Genomic DNA, 17,706 nt, shown 5'->3' with positions numbered 1-17,706 from the left:
GGTTTTGTGCAGTGTCTTGATGGTGAGACGCCTCCAACCTTTTCGTGGGAGGCTTATTCTCTCCTATCTCCTCCCGTTCCGCACAGGAAATACCCAAGGCGGGCAGAAAAAATAAACAGAAAATTCTAAAGTAATTTAAAAACGCAGCTTGGGAACGTATCTCCCCAAAATAGCTGTGTACTTAGAGAGTTGTCTTTTCACCAGGCTCCGTTGTAGATTTTCTCCTGAGAGACACAGTTTAGAGGAGGCAGGAGATAGGAAAAGAGAGAATAATACTTAAAGCAAATTCTGTTCACCCATGGCAGTGTTATTACAGACTTTGAATGAGCACAGTTATTGCAAATAAATAAAAACCTGTTTTACATAAGAAAATACTGAAATGCTGTTCAATTAGTCCTAAGCTTTAGTTAAACCTTTTCTTTTGCTCATCAGGTGATAAGGTTAATACAGAAAGCACTCAACTGCTGTACTTGTGTAACAACAGCCAGTATCCGTTTAATGAACTTGGGTGTATACACATTTAGCGGAGCTTCAATATTGTCATCGCTGTGCTGGCACAGAATTTTAATGGCAGAGTGGCCAGCTTGGTCTTCATCATAAACATCATCCCTGTCTGAGGAGAGTAGGTCCTCATGGGGACCATTAACAGTACAAATAAGCACCGCTTCTATAGTTAAACAAGAAGTTTGGCGGTATTTCCACCGATGATATATGCCTGCCTGCAAAGCATGAAAGGGAAGATTCAGTGACTTTTATTTGTTCTTAATGGTTTGAATAAGCTTCATTTTATGTGTTCTTGGGATTATTTTGGCACGGGAGAAGACCGGGCTTGCATCCCACGTTTACAGCAACATAGCTACAGGAGCTAGATGTGGCACAGAGGCAACTTCCAAGGCTGCCCAGGGAAATGGTGGAGTCACCATCCCTGGAGGCATTTAAAAGATTTGTAGGTGTGGTGTTTAGTAACATGGTTTAGTAGTGGACTTGGAGGTGTTAAGTTAATCATAGACTCACTAGGTTGGAAAAGACCTCTTAGATCATCGAGTCCAACCATCCCTATCTGCCACTAAACCATGTCCTTGAGTACCTTGTCCACCTGTCTTTTGAATACCTCCAGGGATGGAGACTCCAGCCCCTCCCTGGGCAGCCTCTGCCAGTGCCCGATGGCCCTTTCTGTGAAAAATTTTTTCCTAATGTCCAATCTGAACCTCCCCTGGCGGAGCTTGAGGCCATTCCTCCTTGTCCTATCACCTGTCACTTGGGAGAAGAGCCCAGCTCCCTCCTCTCCACAACCTCCTTTCAGGTAGTTGTAGAGAGTGATAAGGTCTCCCCTCAGCCTCCTCTTCTCCAGGCTAAACAACCCCAGCTCTCTCAGCCGCTCCTCGTAAAACTTGTTCTCCAGCCCCTTCACCAGCTTTGGTTGGATTTAATGATCTTGAAGGTCCTTTCCAACCTAAATGATTCTATGATTCCATGATTCTATGAGTAAGATCACACTTGCTCCAGTGACCGTCCCTCCGGCCTCTCACTGCCCCATCCTGCAAGTGCACGTGTTCGGTACTGCTGAAGTGAGCACTGGGTTGGGCTGTGAGCGTGGCCCAGGACAAGCCACCTAGGACAGGTTTGGATGTGGCTGGTTGCCCAAAGCACACAGGGACCTGTGTGCCTGGATGTGCTGCAGAGGTGGCTCCTTGTAGTCACCCTGGCCATCTAGGAGACTGACCTTCATGCGATTGCACTGTATATCCGCTGCGACGCTCCCCAGTGCGTTGTGAAGCCATCAAAGCACAAAAGATAAATGTCTCCCAGATGTTACGGTAGTCACGGCTGTTTCTTGCAAAGCTGGGCAGAAGGGAAGTGTCCAAATCATCGTGTGCAGTGGGAGGAAAGAGGAACGTGGCTGTAACCGGGGCTGCCAGCCTGGCTATCCGCACAGCTCGGCTAACAGCAGTAGGCTGGCTGTCATCTGATGTGGGAAAGAGGACCAGGGTGGTTATGGTTGGAGAGCTGGAGAATCTGAGGGCTCAGATCCACAGGGAGTCAGACCCAGTTCCACCACTTGCAGGACAGGTTGGTCATTATTTCAAAAATCAGTTTCGTTTTCTTCCCCAAGTAAAAAAAACAAACTGATTTCCCTGTGCAGATTTTGTTTCCAATGATTTTGCAACTTTGTAAGATAGATTTTGTTCTCTTGCAGAAGACCTCCAGTCCCTGCCTCCACCAGTCTTAGTGGTCTTCCCGCTGATTTTCTGATGTGTTTAGCAGTCAAAGATCCCATTTGTCTCAGCTGGTTTTCCCAGAACTCTGACAATCAGCTGTTTTCACACCTAATTTCCTTAAACTAATAATATTTATTTATCTGTGTGCCTTAATGGCAGACTTTAGTGTTGATCTGCACAGTGACCCAACAAATGCAATAGAGACCATGTTCTCACAAGTGCGTCTGGTGCACCAAATGAGGCCCCCGTTCCCTTCATCCCTGGACCACTGAGCTAATCTGTAATCACTGTTTGCAAAAAGGGAACACTTTTTACCAGCATAAACCACATTTAAGTGCTTTTCATCCTTCTTTTATTTACAGTTGTAGGACATCGATTGCCATCTCGTGCATTGGTGGACAAACTCACAGCCTAGCCTGAGAAATGGCCAAACACAGACTGTAGCCGAAGACCTGCTACGGCGTGTTGTGCTTCAGTGGTCTCCAGCATTTCAGACTCTCCTTTCTTCACCTGTGTTTGCAGTTCCAGTCAAACTCATCAGATAACTCATGTAGGGAAGAATTTTGAATGTTACATCCAGTCCTCTCTGTTTCATTCCCATTTATTGAGCTGTGATCAAAGACCTGGGTCTCTTCAGCCTGGGGAAAACTGAGAGGGGATCTCATTGACTTTTATGAATATCTAAAGGGTGTCAAGAGGATGGGGCCAGATTCTTTTCAGTGGTGCCCAGCGACAGGGCAAGGGGCAGTGGGCACAAACTTGAGCACAAGAACTTCTAACTGAACATGAGGAAAAACTTCTTTACTGTGAGGGTGATGGAGCACTGAAACAGGCTACCCAAGGAGATTGTGGAGTCTCCTTCTCTGGTGATATCCAAACTCACCTGGACACGCTGCTGTGCAACCCGCTTTAGCAGGAGGGTTGAATTGGATGAGATCCAGTTCCACCCCCCACCATTCTGTGATTCTGTGTGATCAGATTGTGTGAGCTGAGGGTCTCGCTCAGGGAATTTGCACAAAGGATGAGTTTCAAGCAGGACAAGAACTGCATTCGCCAAAATCACTCTCCTTACCTGGGTTTACTGGTATCTTTCTACCTGGCCCTGCCCATGTCTTTGTTGTGTTCTTGTATTGAACAAAACCCCAGTGCTGCTACTGGTGGTTAAGCTACCACAGGTTGTCTTTAGTTCTAGTTGAAAACTCATGGAGCTCCAGAGTCAGTTCAGAAGTTGTGTGTTCTCCAATAAGGCTGTTGCGTACAGCTCATTATGGTAAGGTTACAGTAGGAACCTTTTCTCTTCCAAACTATTCTGCGGAGATCAGGTTGATGGTCAGGACAGTGATGTGTTGATGTATGGCCAAAGTTAACTTGTGAAGATGCTGAACAACAGCAGGTGGTGTAGAACAGCAGGAGAGAAGGAGGTCTAAGATACACTTCGGCCAAGGATTCCCTTCTTTTCATCACCAAAGAAGAGGTTCAAATCCCATTGCCAGGCATGTGCTTCCTAGGAGGAAGGCGGTGAGAAGACTTATGGATAGGTAGAGCTAGGACTGTGCTTATAGCCAGTCTCTGGAGACGCAGAGCTCTGCCTGCTCCTACAACTGTGAATTAGAGCTGCTGTAGCTTTGAACTCTGAGGAGACAACGCTGCTAAACCTTTAAGAGAAGGGAATTGCAAAGGACTCCTGTTGTCCCCCTACACAAGCAGACCTGCTCGTGTGAGGTCCGTCAGACTGCAGAACACGCCAGTTCGGGGAGAATTCATGTTACCTGGAGACCTCTAATGAAATAAATCCAAATTTGGGAGGAAAAAAGGGCTCGAAAGTTAGTGCATGGCTAGGATTTTGAGTTTGTTAGTCTGTGTGGGGTGGTTTGCTTTTCCCAAGCCAGCTAGGGGCGAATCCCTGGCTAAACCCTCTTAGTCCTTGCTCCAGTGGGGGGCAGTCCTACAGATGGTATTTTTATGGCACAGGAGCAAAGCACAACAGTTTTTCTCTTACCTTCTCAGTAATGGCTGAATCATTTAAGCATAATTCTCCCATGACATTCAGGCTGGGACACTGAGATTCTGCGTAGCTTCAAAACAGAAGCCTTTTCCAGACTTCACCTATGTTTCTTTCAGCATGCTGATGGCTGGCAGCGGTACGTCTAAGCTCAGCAGTGACATATCTGTGGGTGGCAAAGGTATCCCCAACAGCTCCTATAGACCTCTGCACGTGTTTTTCCAAGCAAAGCTCCTGAGCATGCTCTGGCCACTTGTTTCAAGGTCTGTACAGGTCCTGCAGTTCTTCTCCTTATAGGTCAGGAAGCACAAAACCAGATTCAAGGTATTTTGGCTCCATCTCCATTTCCTGTAGAAGGCCAGGCTAGGAAACAGAATAAGTGGATTACATTAAATCCAGATTAAATCCTGGCATACACCCAGATCTGTCTTGCCCATTCACATTGCCAGTTGCTCAGTGCCCATGTGGCCAGAACATTGCACAAGCAGTCCGTGTTCGAGATAGCTGCCTTGGTGGAAGATCTTGTATTATAGGAAGGACCCCAAATTCAATTCATCTGCTGGACCATAGCTGTGGGATGTCCCCACGAGGAGACAGGGCCCAAGAGCAAAAGACCGTATGAGGGGAGCACACTCTGCCCGAGCTGTCTGCATCACAAGTGGGAGCACAACCGAGCACATGTTAAAACACAGCCTAAACCCAGGTCTCTCCTGGTATGCCCCAAAGCTTGCTCCAAGCTTGCATCTGAACATCAGCTCTCTTCCTGTTGAGGCTAAAGTAGAGGGACACACCAATTTCTGTATGTCAGACTTTCAAGATTTAGAAAACACCGGCACAGAACTTCAGTATGGCCTTCAGGTGTATGAGTGTTATAACAACGATTACCCAAGTGCCTGTGGTTGGGTTTTGTTTTTTCACAAGTCATTCGATACCTAGGATGGACAGTCGTTATGAAATAAATCAGGGACCATTTTCATAATCAAAAAGAGCTGTTGAAGGTGCCAGAGGCTCTAAGGTGGCTGAGATGAGGGGCTGAAGACTCTGCAAATGAAAGGGACATTGAAGGCAGAGCCCTAGTAAATTGTCACGTGAATGAAGCTTTCTGGGGAGGGAAGTGAGGTGGTTGGTCTGGTCCCTTTAAGACAGCAAACTTCTAATCTGGCATTGCCTAATCTTGGATTTGAGGCAGAGTGGTCTTGTCTTGAGCATCTTTTTAAAAGGGGAGGTTTAGATTGGATATTAGGAAAAATTTCTTTACTGAGAGAGTAGTGAAGCATTGGAAGAGGCTGCCCAGGGCAGTGGTGGAGTCTCCATCCCTGGAGGGGTTCAAAGACTGTGTAGATGTAGTGCTTCAGGACATGGCTTAGTGGACATGTTGGTATTGTGTTGATGGTTGGACTTAATCTTAGAGGTCTTTTCCAACCTTTACAATTCTATGCTTCTATGAAAACCAAATAGCTGCTGACACTCACATGAAAACTACATTTAAAATAAAGCAAGAGACCAAAATCTTTGCAGAATATAACAATGATTCCTAAACCTGGTATTTCAAGGGTGGATCAAAAGAAACAATATCTACATAGGGCAGTTCTTGACACTTTCAAAACTTCCATGTTACATTAACTGAAGGGGAAGAGGTTCTACAGATTCCTTCTCCTCTCTCTTGCATGTAAGAGCCCAGGCAAGCGTGACTACAGTGTTACATGGTTAGTAGTCACTACAAAGTCTGCTTTTATGTTAATGTGCCTGATGTTGCCACCGCTTATGATTTATTATACAAGACTCAGACTTCTCCGTTTTCTGTGGTCCGGTATTTTCAGGCTCCTCACAAGCCAAAATGAGAAAAATGCATCTCATTTTTCAAAGCCCAGAACTGCTGGTGCAGAAAATAGCTAAAAGTGCTGGGGACTGAGCTCTGCTTCTGCCTTCGTTGGGATAAATCCAACACCCCTCACTGCCTTCAGCTGATTTACTCCCCACTCGGTGTAACCGAAAGCAGAATTTGCCTCTTGCTGTTTTCCGATGGCATTAAGGCCTTTAAAGAAAATCCTACAAAAAGATTTAGGCGCAAACAAAATCTCCTGCTTTCCACAAATCTGTCTGAACTTACACTGTGAAAGGAAACACAGAGCAAGTGAAGCCGCTTGCAGGGGACGGGGGACTCTCTGGTGGGGTCAGCTGTGCATATATTTGCACATGATATTAGCAGGAAAAAAAGACAAAATGGGTGCATCATGACCCAAGGTGATCCAAATATTCTGCGCTATCATTACTGCTGGGGTCAAAGGCGCTGCCAGTTGGTGACTTGATAAGCATGATGAGCTAACGAGCGACAGCTTAATCAGCACAGATAATTCTTCTGCAGTATATGAGATAATTACACCATTTTTTTTCTGATTTTTAGGAACATTGCGGATTTTTTCACTCATCAATGTCAGATAATGCCATACAACTTGACCTTCCCAAACAAAGCTTCTGCAGAAAGGAATGTAATATCCACTGGTTGTTCATGAATACGGCCATTGGCTTATCTAACTTGTTTTTTTGTCCACTGCAGTCGACCATCTGGAAGGAACACTGTGATAAATGCAGGAAAAAAACTTTAAAATTGATTTATTTTTTGTACATGTGGATAAAACCCATCAGGTTCAACAACCCACGGTTGTTCAGCCTGGAGAAGAGAAGGCTTCAAGGAGACCTTAGAGCAGTCTTTCAGTACTGAAAGAGGCTCCAGAAAAGCTGGGAAGGGGCTCTTGATCAGAGAGTGCAGGGATAGGGCAAGGGGAATGGTTTTAAGCTGAAAGAGAGGAGATTGAGATGAGATTTTAGGAAGAAATGTTTTGCAGTGAGGGTGGGGAGGCCCTGGCCCAGGTTGCCCAGAGCAGTGGTGGCTGCCCCATCCCTGGAGGGGTTCAAGGCCAGGTTGGATGGGGCTTGGAGCCCCTGATCCAGTGGGAGGTGTCCCTGCCCATGGCAGGGAGTTGGAGCAGGATGGGCTTTAAGGTCTTTTCCAACTAAAAACATTCTTTGATTCTGTGATAGATTCTGACTTTAGGGGGTCACTCCTGTTATTTTCTGGGAGACACCAAGTTCAGAATGAAGGCATCCGTGGGGTCTCATCTTTCATCTTCCAAGAAGTACCCAGCTCTGCAGCACTTCTGGGGAAGGAAGCTCTCCACTAAACATCATAAGCTTTTCAGAACCCACCCCTACACCTGGCGCTTCCTTCCCCCACCCCAGACATAATCACACCTCTGAGAGGCTGCCAGTAAGACTCCCAGAAACCACCATTCTGCCTGGGGTATGGAGACAAAGAGACACCATTCCGTCAGTGTTAAAAAGGCTGTACCAGAGCAGGAAGAAGGCAGGACAGTCTGTGGAGTCCAGGGTGGCCACCTTGTACCACTGTGTTAGTGCTGCACTCCAGACAAGATGTGTCAGAAGTCCAGATTGGAGGGTGGGGGATGTCCTGTCTCCCACCTCCTTTGGCTCACTTGAATTTCTCTCGTCATGGACCAACTGGAATTAAAATAAAGAGTCAGGACCATGCGCTGCCAAATTCCCTTGGTTGCGGTCAAATAGGAATGGCTGCCCATCTCCGCCCCTCGCTCATTTGTTTGTGCCTGGAATAACTGGATTTCCCAGCTGGTCTCCCAGCCCAGGACCCGCTTAACTCCAGTGAGCAAACACATATACGGGAATTCCGTCCAAGCAGGCAGGTGCAGTGGCTGGATAGCTTGTGGATTTCCCTTCTGCCACGAAACAACAGTTACTGCACATATGTTGCAGAGATAAGCATTGTTTGCCATCAGTGGAGAAAAAGCCAAAGGCTTGCCGCAGTTTAGGAGTCTTGCTGTCAAATAGATGCAGGAGCAAAAGGTGTATGTGAAAAGGTGGGAGGATGCTGTCTCAGCAGCAGAGGAATAAAAGATGAAGCATTTTGTCTTTGGCTTTTGGCAAACAGGGAGTGCATCTGCCCTGGACGTAGGAGCTGCAAAGTTACATCTGTGTCTACCACTGACAGGAGCACTGCTGGAGTGTTAGGCTCAGGTTAGGCTTCCCAAGGAGAGTTGTTAAAACATAGGGGAGGTCTAAAAATTGCTCTAAGTACCAGTCGGGATGCGAAAAACCGCTTTCCAGTTCCATTTAGCCATCTACAGCTTAGCGGAGAGGAGGGTAGGTGGTAACTTGACTGTGGTCTGTAAGTACCCCATGAGGAGAAGATTTCTAACGCTGGAAGGCTGATTAATTGAACAGACAAAGGTGAAGTGAGCCTGAAGTGCTGAAAGCTGCAATTAGATAAACTACACCTAGAAGTAAGGCAAGTGGTTCTGAGTGAAGGGAATTAAATGCTGGGTAAGTTTGCCTGGGTGGCAGATCCTAGTTCACTTCTCTGTGTGGTGATGCCCACATGCACCACTTTCTCCTCTTGATCTTCCCTTTTTTTTCAGCTCTCTTTTGTCTTTTCCAGGCAATGTCGGGGGCCTTAGGGCTTGAGATGACTTACATGTCCCTCAAAGCATGCGTGGAGACAGAGAAAATAACAAACAGCCCAGCAAACGGTCCTGTCCAACAGGGTTTATCCACTAGGATACCCCAATTCTCAGACCAGTTGGGAAGACTTGGCTTTCCACTAAAGCATTTGCTGAAGGGATAGAGACTCTGGATTTCTTCCTGTGTCCTGTGCAATGTTTTTGAGGGACTAAGCCAGGGAAAGTGTTCCAGCCCTAAATGTAACGGGTGATCCATACATGTGACCAGGGCTACCAGCAACACTGGCCTTATTCCACCCCATAAAGCGGTGCGTGCTCCTGAAGTCCATGGAGCTCCAGGAGGCCAAGGCTGGGAGGAGAATAAGACATCCTGTTTCTAACAGCCTCTAATCCCTGCCCTCCATAATCAGTTTTAAAATGACCATCAAATCTTCCCTCTGCCTCTAATTGAAAAAGTGATGTCAGCAGTAATCTGCTGCCCCAATTTATCCCCATATATTTGGGCAGTTTGGGCTAATGCATTGTTTCATAAACATACGTTTTACCGCAGCCGCGCACGCACACGCACAAAGAGAAAGCTCTGAATGCGCTGCGCTACGGACGGAGACTAATGCCTTAAATGTTACTTTTAGTGCTAATGTCAGATTATTAAAAACATAATCCATTCTCCTGATTGGACCTAATGTAAGAAGGAGGATAAAAGGGCTTCTATCCATGCATTAACACATTTCATGGAGTGTAAAGCCACTTTCTTCCCCTTAAAACATAAGGTCAGGAACTAATAGAATCTGTACTTCAAGTGGGTTGTTTTAAAACATATTACACAGAAAGTTTAGTGAAAGTTAATCTGTTGATAAGTGTCGGCTGGAGCTGTGTGGGTAAACAAGAACTAAATGTAATTCACGTGCAATTTTTTTCCTGTTAAAAACCTATCTGTGCACTTTAAAACATTTATGTTTAAATAGAACAGAAACCAGCACTAAGAAGCACTCAACCCAAAGCAGCTTTATGTAAATGTGTCGTAAGGGACTAAAATAAAGTAAGCTACCCAAATCTCCCAAAGATAAAGGGAGAAGGGCTCTGACCCCGCGTGGATTCTCCCCTCATCCTGACCACGTGCCGTTCCTGGGCTTCGTTCCCTTTCCCACTTCTCATGCACCTCTCCATGGCAGTGTTCCCCATTCCTCTCGGGTGTCCTCCACACAGCCTGGCCAGTGCTGGGCCTTGGGGATGGTTTGGCAGTGGCCGAGCAGCGTTCCTGGCACGCTGGTCCTGACCGCCGGGTCTGTCACCTCTCCATCCCACTCGGCCTCTGCCAGCCTCCTCCTTGCCAACCGCAGGACCTCCTCAGCCACACATTCCCACTGCGGAGGGCTGGGTTGTTTCCAAACCTAGCTCCTTTCTCCCAATTCCTTTCCTCAACCTCTGGAAAGCAATTTGGAAAGCCCAAACCGGACATTAAAGCAAAGACAATATCCACAAAGGGCTGATTTTTTGCACAGGACCCACAAATTTCACAAAGCCATCATTTTTAAGCAGCCGCAGCTCTCCGACGTTGGTGGAGGCTGACCTTGCTGCAGCTCATCTCATGGCTTATCTGGGGGTTGGGAGGGGCTGGGAGGCAATTCAGAAAGATTTTGGAGCTCCCTAAAATGGAACTAAGAGTCACTGCAGGGAGTGCTGGTTGCCAAGAGAGGGAGACCAGAGGGCAGTGGGAGAAGCAGGAGGAGGAAGCTTGCCCTGGCAGGCTCTGGGGCTTGGCCCTACTGGGCACAGCCACGTGCCAGAGATTTAAGCTTCATAAAGAGCCTCCAGCCACCAGAAAGAGATCGATGACATATGGATTTCATACATCCAATCAAATGAACGAGAACCGTTCTAGGGCTGCATGGAGTTGGCAGAATTTGTGTGCTGTTCCTTATAGAAAGTGTCCTGGAGGAGGGCTGCATCGCTGGGATGCCAGCAAGCACGGATGTTCAATTCTGTGCACCATCACTACAAGTAATTATCTTGATGGCATTGGAGAAGACTGACATCCCCCAAGAGCCATCCAGGAGGTGTAGGGAGAGCATAGCATGTCTGGGGCCACCCCTGTGAAAGCAGTAGGGATGGGGACCTGAAGGAAATTCAGGTCCAAGCAGTTTCAGACCTTCCCTATAATGGAAACAAGCAATTCCCCTCCTTGTCTGTCTTTCCAGTAGCACACATGGCAATCGGTCTTTCAGGCAGTTGCCCAAAGGTAGTTGGTGTTTGGCACAGGTCCCTGACCACGATGCAGGGATACTGGCAGCATGGGGGCTGTGTGGTGCTTCTTCTTAGTTGCCAAAATGAAGGTGGTGGTTTGTGAGGAAAGGCAAAATCTTTAGTCCTGTGGCTGCAGACTGTGCTGAGACTCAGGTGATCTGGGGATCTCCCTGGTTCTCTCTACTCCAGGATTCCACTGTCCCATCTGTACACAGCATCATCCAGAAGCACAGGGAGGCAACTCTCTCTGCATGGGGATGGGGCCAGAAGCTGTGTGCCTGCAGCAGAGAGGATGAAGATCCACCCAGGCTGGCACAGCCTGCTTCATTCAGGGCTTAAATAGACTCTGCAGGGCCTAGAGAAGAGAACTGGAAGAAGGGACAGAGAGGTAGGAACAAGAGTCAAAATTCTGGCCTTTGTCCAGTTCCAGGGGAATAGGGAACAAGTGATTTGGTATTCCCATACAGTTTAGACAACATTTGTCGACACAGAAATAAGTTACTGGTGCTGCTTCAACCCCTGCAACTTTGGGCTGCTACAAGTCCTTTGGCCAACGGGTCTTGTACCACCAAAATCAAACAGCAGGACCTTCCTTCCACTTAAGGGGATCGGTTTCCAGAAAAGCCCTTTTACTTGTAGATATTCTCAGGACGTGACTGTTTCTCAAAGCACTTAACCCTGCGAAGCACCAGTTTGTGAGCAAAGTCACTAAAGAAGGAAGAAAACAGAAGGAAAGCAGAGAGCTGGGATGACAGTGAGCCCAGCTGTCACCTGGCCGTGCTATTGTAGTAAAACAGTAAGACAACACTCTTAAACAAATGAAAAGTGGTTTGTGACCGTGATGGTGGTACAGAGCAAGAGGAAGCTGCTAAACCCCTCATGTGGCTTGTGTCCTTAGCAGAAGCTGAGCATGCCTCGGGGGATCAAAAATCCCTACAAATGGGAATTCCTTGGCCATTTACAAGGCTATGATTTTGTCATGGCAGCCACAGGAGCCATGAATTTGAATTAACTCCAGGAAATCTTTCAAATGGATGGAGAAATACCTCTAATTCGGCAAATTCTTTCTTTGGTTTCCAAAAGATGGTGTCACGCTACGAGCTGATGGCAATTCAAATCAGAAGAGATATCACTCAGACAGGAATTAGCTTTTTTAGCTGTGCCTGTGTCCAAGACACACAGTTGAGCAGGGAAGTGGAAGGAGTAGGGAAACACAACCTAGGTCAGAACAAGATGTGGAAAATTTAACCAAGAACTTGCCTTGGGCAAAGCAACATTTTGGCAATAGCAGGTCAGTGACGGTGCTGGTTCTTAGCAATGATTAAAGAGAAAACACAAGCTGGAGCTCGTGAAAGTGCAGTGGCTGGTCTGGCATTGCCAGCTGGGCAAAATACTGCTGGCGGATAAGAGAAAACATGATAGCGAAGAAAAGGGGAAAAAAAGAGCAGCTAAGTGGAAGCTGCTGGGTGCTATTGCCGATGTAACCCCAAGTCTTTCAGCAGTGACAAATGCTTGGTACCAGTCAGGCAAAGCTGCTTGAACTCACCCCGTTATGTACTTTTCTATATCTGAAAGGTTACCATGTTTGGCCAAACTCAGAGGCTTCACGGGCTCGCTTTCCGTTTAACTGCTTGAAACCCTCTTGAGCCTTGGAGCAACTGAAATGATGCTGTTCCCACTGTGGCCGCTGCCCTCCGAGATGCCGGTTGGTAACTATCATCAGTGCTCCGGTAAGATGGTGATGGGTATGAACACACAGATGACAACTCCAGCTCGGGGTTACACCTCCACCACCTTCTCCGTGGAGTAAATGAGCGCCTCGTCACGCTGTTAGTGAAAGCTGTAGCTGTCTCTGTGCGTGAATGTGGCTCAACCAGGTGTTCAATACGAATATTTTAAAGTACCTGTAAGAGAAGTGTCTCATCCCAGGGACTTGTCCCCCTCCTTTTATCTCCTTCATGACATAAGCTAAAAAATACTACTCTGAACCTGTAGTTGCATCATCTGCCAGAAACTCCTTTCTTCTTTATATTTAAATGTCTCTTAAGCAGCATCACCAGTGCGGCAAGCACCTGTGCGTTTCGTTTTTGGCTTGCCTCTCTTTTGGGATTGTGGGCACCAAAGACAATGTCACAATCTCCACATGCCCTTGCTCTTTCAACAAGATTTCCCCCATTCCCACACAGCCTAAATAGAGTGCAGATTTCCCTTAGGAAAACAAGATAAGGGTAGAAAACAATTTACATCTCATTTTTATTTCAGGAAGAGCTACACAGCAAGGGCATGAAGAGGGGACATGGTGGGACTCACCATCCTCACAATAGAGCATCCCATCCCTGGTCAGGAGGAGTGGGGTTAGGCTGACAGGGAGATGTCCCAAGGGAGCGTGTTCCCCATCTGAAAGGGAAGTAAGGGTTTAGATAATGATGGATAAAACTATGTTTGTCTCCTGGACAGCCAATGGCACGGGAGTGGGTGTGCAGAAGCAAAACTCAGCACTTGGCTCTTCTTGGAAGACCAACAACAGCTTGGCCGTGTTTGAGATCTTTAATCTACACCATTTTAATTTACAGGTCATAGAGAGGAAGTGATTAAAATATGTTTTCATTGCACTGTAGGTAAGTGCACTGAAATATTATTCTCTTACTCAAGGACCTGCTCTTGAATTCCTCATTTAGCTTGTTTTTAGCGTTTCTTTCCTCGCCTCTGGTTCAGTTTGGTTTCCAGGCTGCTGCCTATAATCATGTGTATAATGCTAAATCATTAAGCAGAGTAGTCTGATGGAAACTACGATCAATAAATGAACGACCTATAGGAGGCCTAGGTGGTGGCACAGGACAGACTGCCCTGCAAATGGCCAAGAGGGATATGAGGGGAAGAGGCTAAAAATGACCTGAAAACACAGGCAGCTGAAGTTTAAAACATTAACAAATTTTGCAAAGTCTCCTGTTTAGCAGATCAGTGGGTATTGAAACAAAATGGGGCCAGAAGCTAATTATATGGAAATATTTCTATTTGCACATTTCACTGGAAGGCAAAGCAGGGACTATAACTAATATATCTCCACAACTGACAGGAATATTAAGTTTTTTGCTACCACAGCTACCTTTCTCAGCGTGCATTCTGTCCTAGTTCCTATTAAGGTGAGAGCAGAATCAAACTCATTAATTGTCTGCATTTTAGATATGATAAGAATTTAGTGGTTGATGTTAATTAAACTACAAAACAACTCCTCTTGCTGTGGTGTGCATTCCAAGTTGGAGCAATTAATTCACTCACTTAAACTGATCAAGATTTAATTACCATCACTCTGTGCAATTACTCCATAATTAAAGTAATTTGGTTCATTCCACTCGCTGACAGTGTCATTGAACAGCCATTCATAGTACCAAAAGAAGTGATAATTAACTTAAAGAACAGCTCAAGGCAGTTCTACACAGACTTTTAGCCATTCCTAAATGTACCTATATGGAAGAAAGAAGCCCATCATATAATACAGGTTCTTCCCTCGTAAAGGGGTTTGGGTATTTCCTATTTGGTTTTTTTCAGCCAGCACAGTGTAGCAAACCCAATTTAGGGTGTGACTCTGTAGTTGTCACCATGTCGTTTTGTACAGGCATGAACAATAAAGCCTGGATCCCTCCAGCAGTACAGATGTTCCCTGCCTGTTCCTCGAGACTCCTCTTTAGGAAAGAAACCAAACCCTCTGTAAAAAATCTCCCTCCACCCAGATAGAATCATAGAATCACTAGGTTGGAAAAGAACTTTGAGATCAAGCCCAACCATCCCTGTCCACTACTAAATCATATCCCTGAGCACCTCATCCACCCATCTTTTAACTACCTCCAGGGATGGGGACTCCACCACCTCCCTGGGCAGCCTCTGCCAGGGCCTGAGAAACCTTTCAGTGAAGAAATTTTTCCTAATGTCTGATCTGAACCTCCCCTGGCGCAACTTGAGGCCATTTCCTCTTGTGCTTTCATCTATCACTTTGGCAAAGAGACCAACACCCACCTCTCCACAACCTCTTAGATCCTGTCTGGTATCTCATGACAGAGGAAGCCCCTGGTCACTGGGACGAAGGGAACGCAGAGGAGTCTCAGTTTTTTAACAGTCAGTTTTCTTACTCCTTGGGTTCGTTGACAGTAGCTTGAAAGCTTAATATAAATGTACTCCAGAAACAGAGACGAGTGAAGGTAAGTTAGAAAAAAGGCCCATGACACTGAAGGCCATGAATACTTCCCTGGGGAGCTGTTCCAGTGCTCCACTCCCCTCTGGAGGAAGAACCTTTTCCTAATATCCACCCTAACCCTCCCCTGGTCCACCCTCCTGCCATTCCCTTGAGTCCTATCATTGGCTGCCAGAGAGAAGACATCGGCACCTGCTCCTCCTCCTCCTCTTGTGAGGAAGCCGTAGACCGTGATGAGGTCTCCCCTCAGTCCCCTCTTCGCCAGGCTGAACACATCAAGGAAAAGTTTCTTCATACAAAGGGTGGTGGAGCACTGGAACGGCTCTCCAGTGAAGCAGTCACGGCGCCAAGCCTGAGAACTTTCCAGAAGCATTTGGACAATGCTCTCGGACCCATGGTGTGAATGTTGGGGTTGTCCTGTGCAGGAACAGGAGTTGGACTTGATGATCCTTGTGGGTCCCTTCCAACTCAGGACATTCTCTGCTTCTGTGAATGCGAGAGTTCCACAGAAAGCTGGGCTGAGCCACGAATTATTCCTACATATGCAGCACTGATAAAGCAGAGGCTTTTGGTTGGGCTCCCAAATGCTTGTTAGCCTTCTGTGACTCAGCACGGGCTAAGTTAATGTCAACTCTACCCAGGGGAAAATCTTCAATCTTTGTTTTTACTTAAAAAGAAAGAAAAAAAATCCCAAATGTTGTTTTTAATCTCCTAAAAGAGCATTACAAAAGAATGAAGGGGGAGGAAACAGAGACTGTGTAAAGATTTCTTACCGGAGTCCTTTTGCAATAGTCAGCCACACAACAGAAATAGGTGGACATTAATTCATGCTAACCTTGCACACCTAAATACCATTAATTCATCAAAACTAATCACATTAATTCCTTCAAAAATGAGATTAAAGACAGGCACCCCTTGCAGTCGTAATCTGTGGCTGATGACACTAAAATGAAACCCCCAGTATACAAAGCTACCAGCAGAGCCTGCAGAATCTCATAAATTGCAGCCCGCGATACGTAAATCCTCGAGACAATATACATTATTTTCCAGGGAGGGGGTGTTTGCACACCAATCGCCAGGCAAAAAGGAAAGCAAAGCCATATAACTTCTCTCCCAACGCAGGAGCTGTTGTCAAAGAAGCACGATGCCACTCGGACCAATGCTTACCTAAATCTGTCAGGCCAGAGCAGGATTTAGGGCACATATCCAGGGAACCACATTTGCTTTGAATTTGCGAACGCAGCTAGCAGAAACAAAGCATAACTCGGAGCTGGAGGTGCCCTGATCTTCTGGCAATGTGTACACAACATTTGGTACAGCACCTGCCCTCATTGGTGGATATTTGAGCTGAAAAAGGTCATAGAATCATGGAACGGTTTGGGTTGGAAGGGACCTTAAAGATCATCCAGTTCCAACCCCTCTGCCATGGGCAGGGACACCTCCCACTGGATCAGGCTGATCAAAGCCCCATCCAACCTGGACTTGAGCACCTCCAGGAGTAGGACCTGCTGCAGGACCTGCTGATGCCTCTGGCAAAAGAGACTGATGAGCACTGAGATGGCTTTAGGGTAAATAAGGACTGAGGTTTACATCGCTTTTTCCCAGGGGCTGCATCCAGTGGCAGCTGAAGTCAGCCAAAAACCTTCCTTTTGATTTCAGCAGGTTTGGGCCATCACCCCTGTGGTGAATTATTTAGTGGCAAACTCTAAGGGCAGGCGTGGGTGGTGATAGGTGAGAAATATCAGATAAGTTTATCACAACTCCTTCTCAAATCAAATGGGAATCTAAGAGTTCAGCTCCTATACTCGGGGTCAGAGCTAGCACCAGGAATTGCATCCAGCTGCTCTCTTTCCATGTCTTGTCCTCCGCCTCACCCTGTCCCCAGGAGCGCGGAGGACTGAGTGTGCTCCACAGCCAGCTGCGTTGTCCTGCCTGGCCCTTCCTCCCTCTTCGTTTACTCCTTGTGGGGATATTCCTTTGTGTCAAGGGAAGAGCTTATTGTGGACTTTGAGTATGGGAAACCCCTTCTTCTACTCCTGAAAGATCTTTTTGCTACTTTTATTGCCCATATTTCAAATCCGTGTATGTGATCCCAGTGCCTGGCTGAGCATCACCAGGGTCCGCGTGTGACCCCGTCACTGAGTTCCATCAACATCTCACATTCTTTGTACTTTCCCTCTGGTACCCACTGCATTTTTCTTTTCTTCCAGACTCAGGCAGAGGGTTTCGCCTGCGTCCCGCAGGATGGGCAGCTACACCCCAGCCCCTGTACCAGGGCTGCATTTACCTGTGACAGCAACAGGGACCACTGACCGGAGGTGGACCGTGACGGTCAACGTGTGCTGAGTCCAGCACGCCTCCAGGCACCGTGTCCACAGCCACGTGTGTGCTACCTTCGACTGTGTCTGCACTGGTCTAGGACTCTGTCTGACTCCACCAGGAAACAACAAAGATGCGGGCAGGGCAGGGAGGGTGTCAATAAACTTTCAAATTAATGAGTTTCTATATATGGCACTCAGAGGTCTCCAACCTACAGATCACGGGCAAGTTGAGAGCAAC

This window comes from Cuculus canorus, chromosome 5 (genome assembly GCF_017976375.1).
Source record: "Cuculus canorus isolate bCucCan1 chromosome 5, bCucCan1.pri, whole genome shotgun sequence".
Lineage (NCBI taxonomy): Eukaryota > Metazoa > Chordata > Aves > Cuculiformes > Cuculidae > Cuculus > Cuculus canorus.
The sequence above is the reverse complement of the archived record's forward strand: the minus strand, read 5'-3'. Positions refer to the sequence as shown.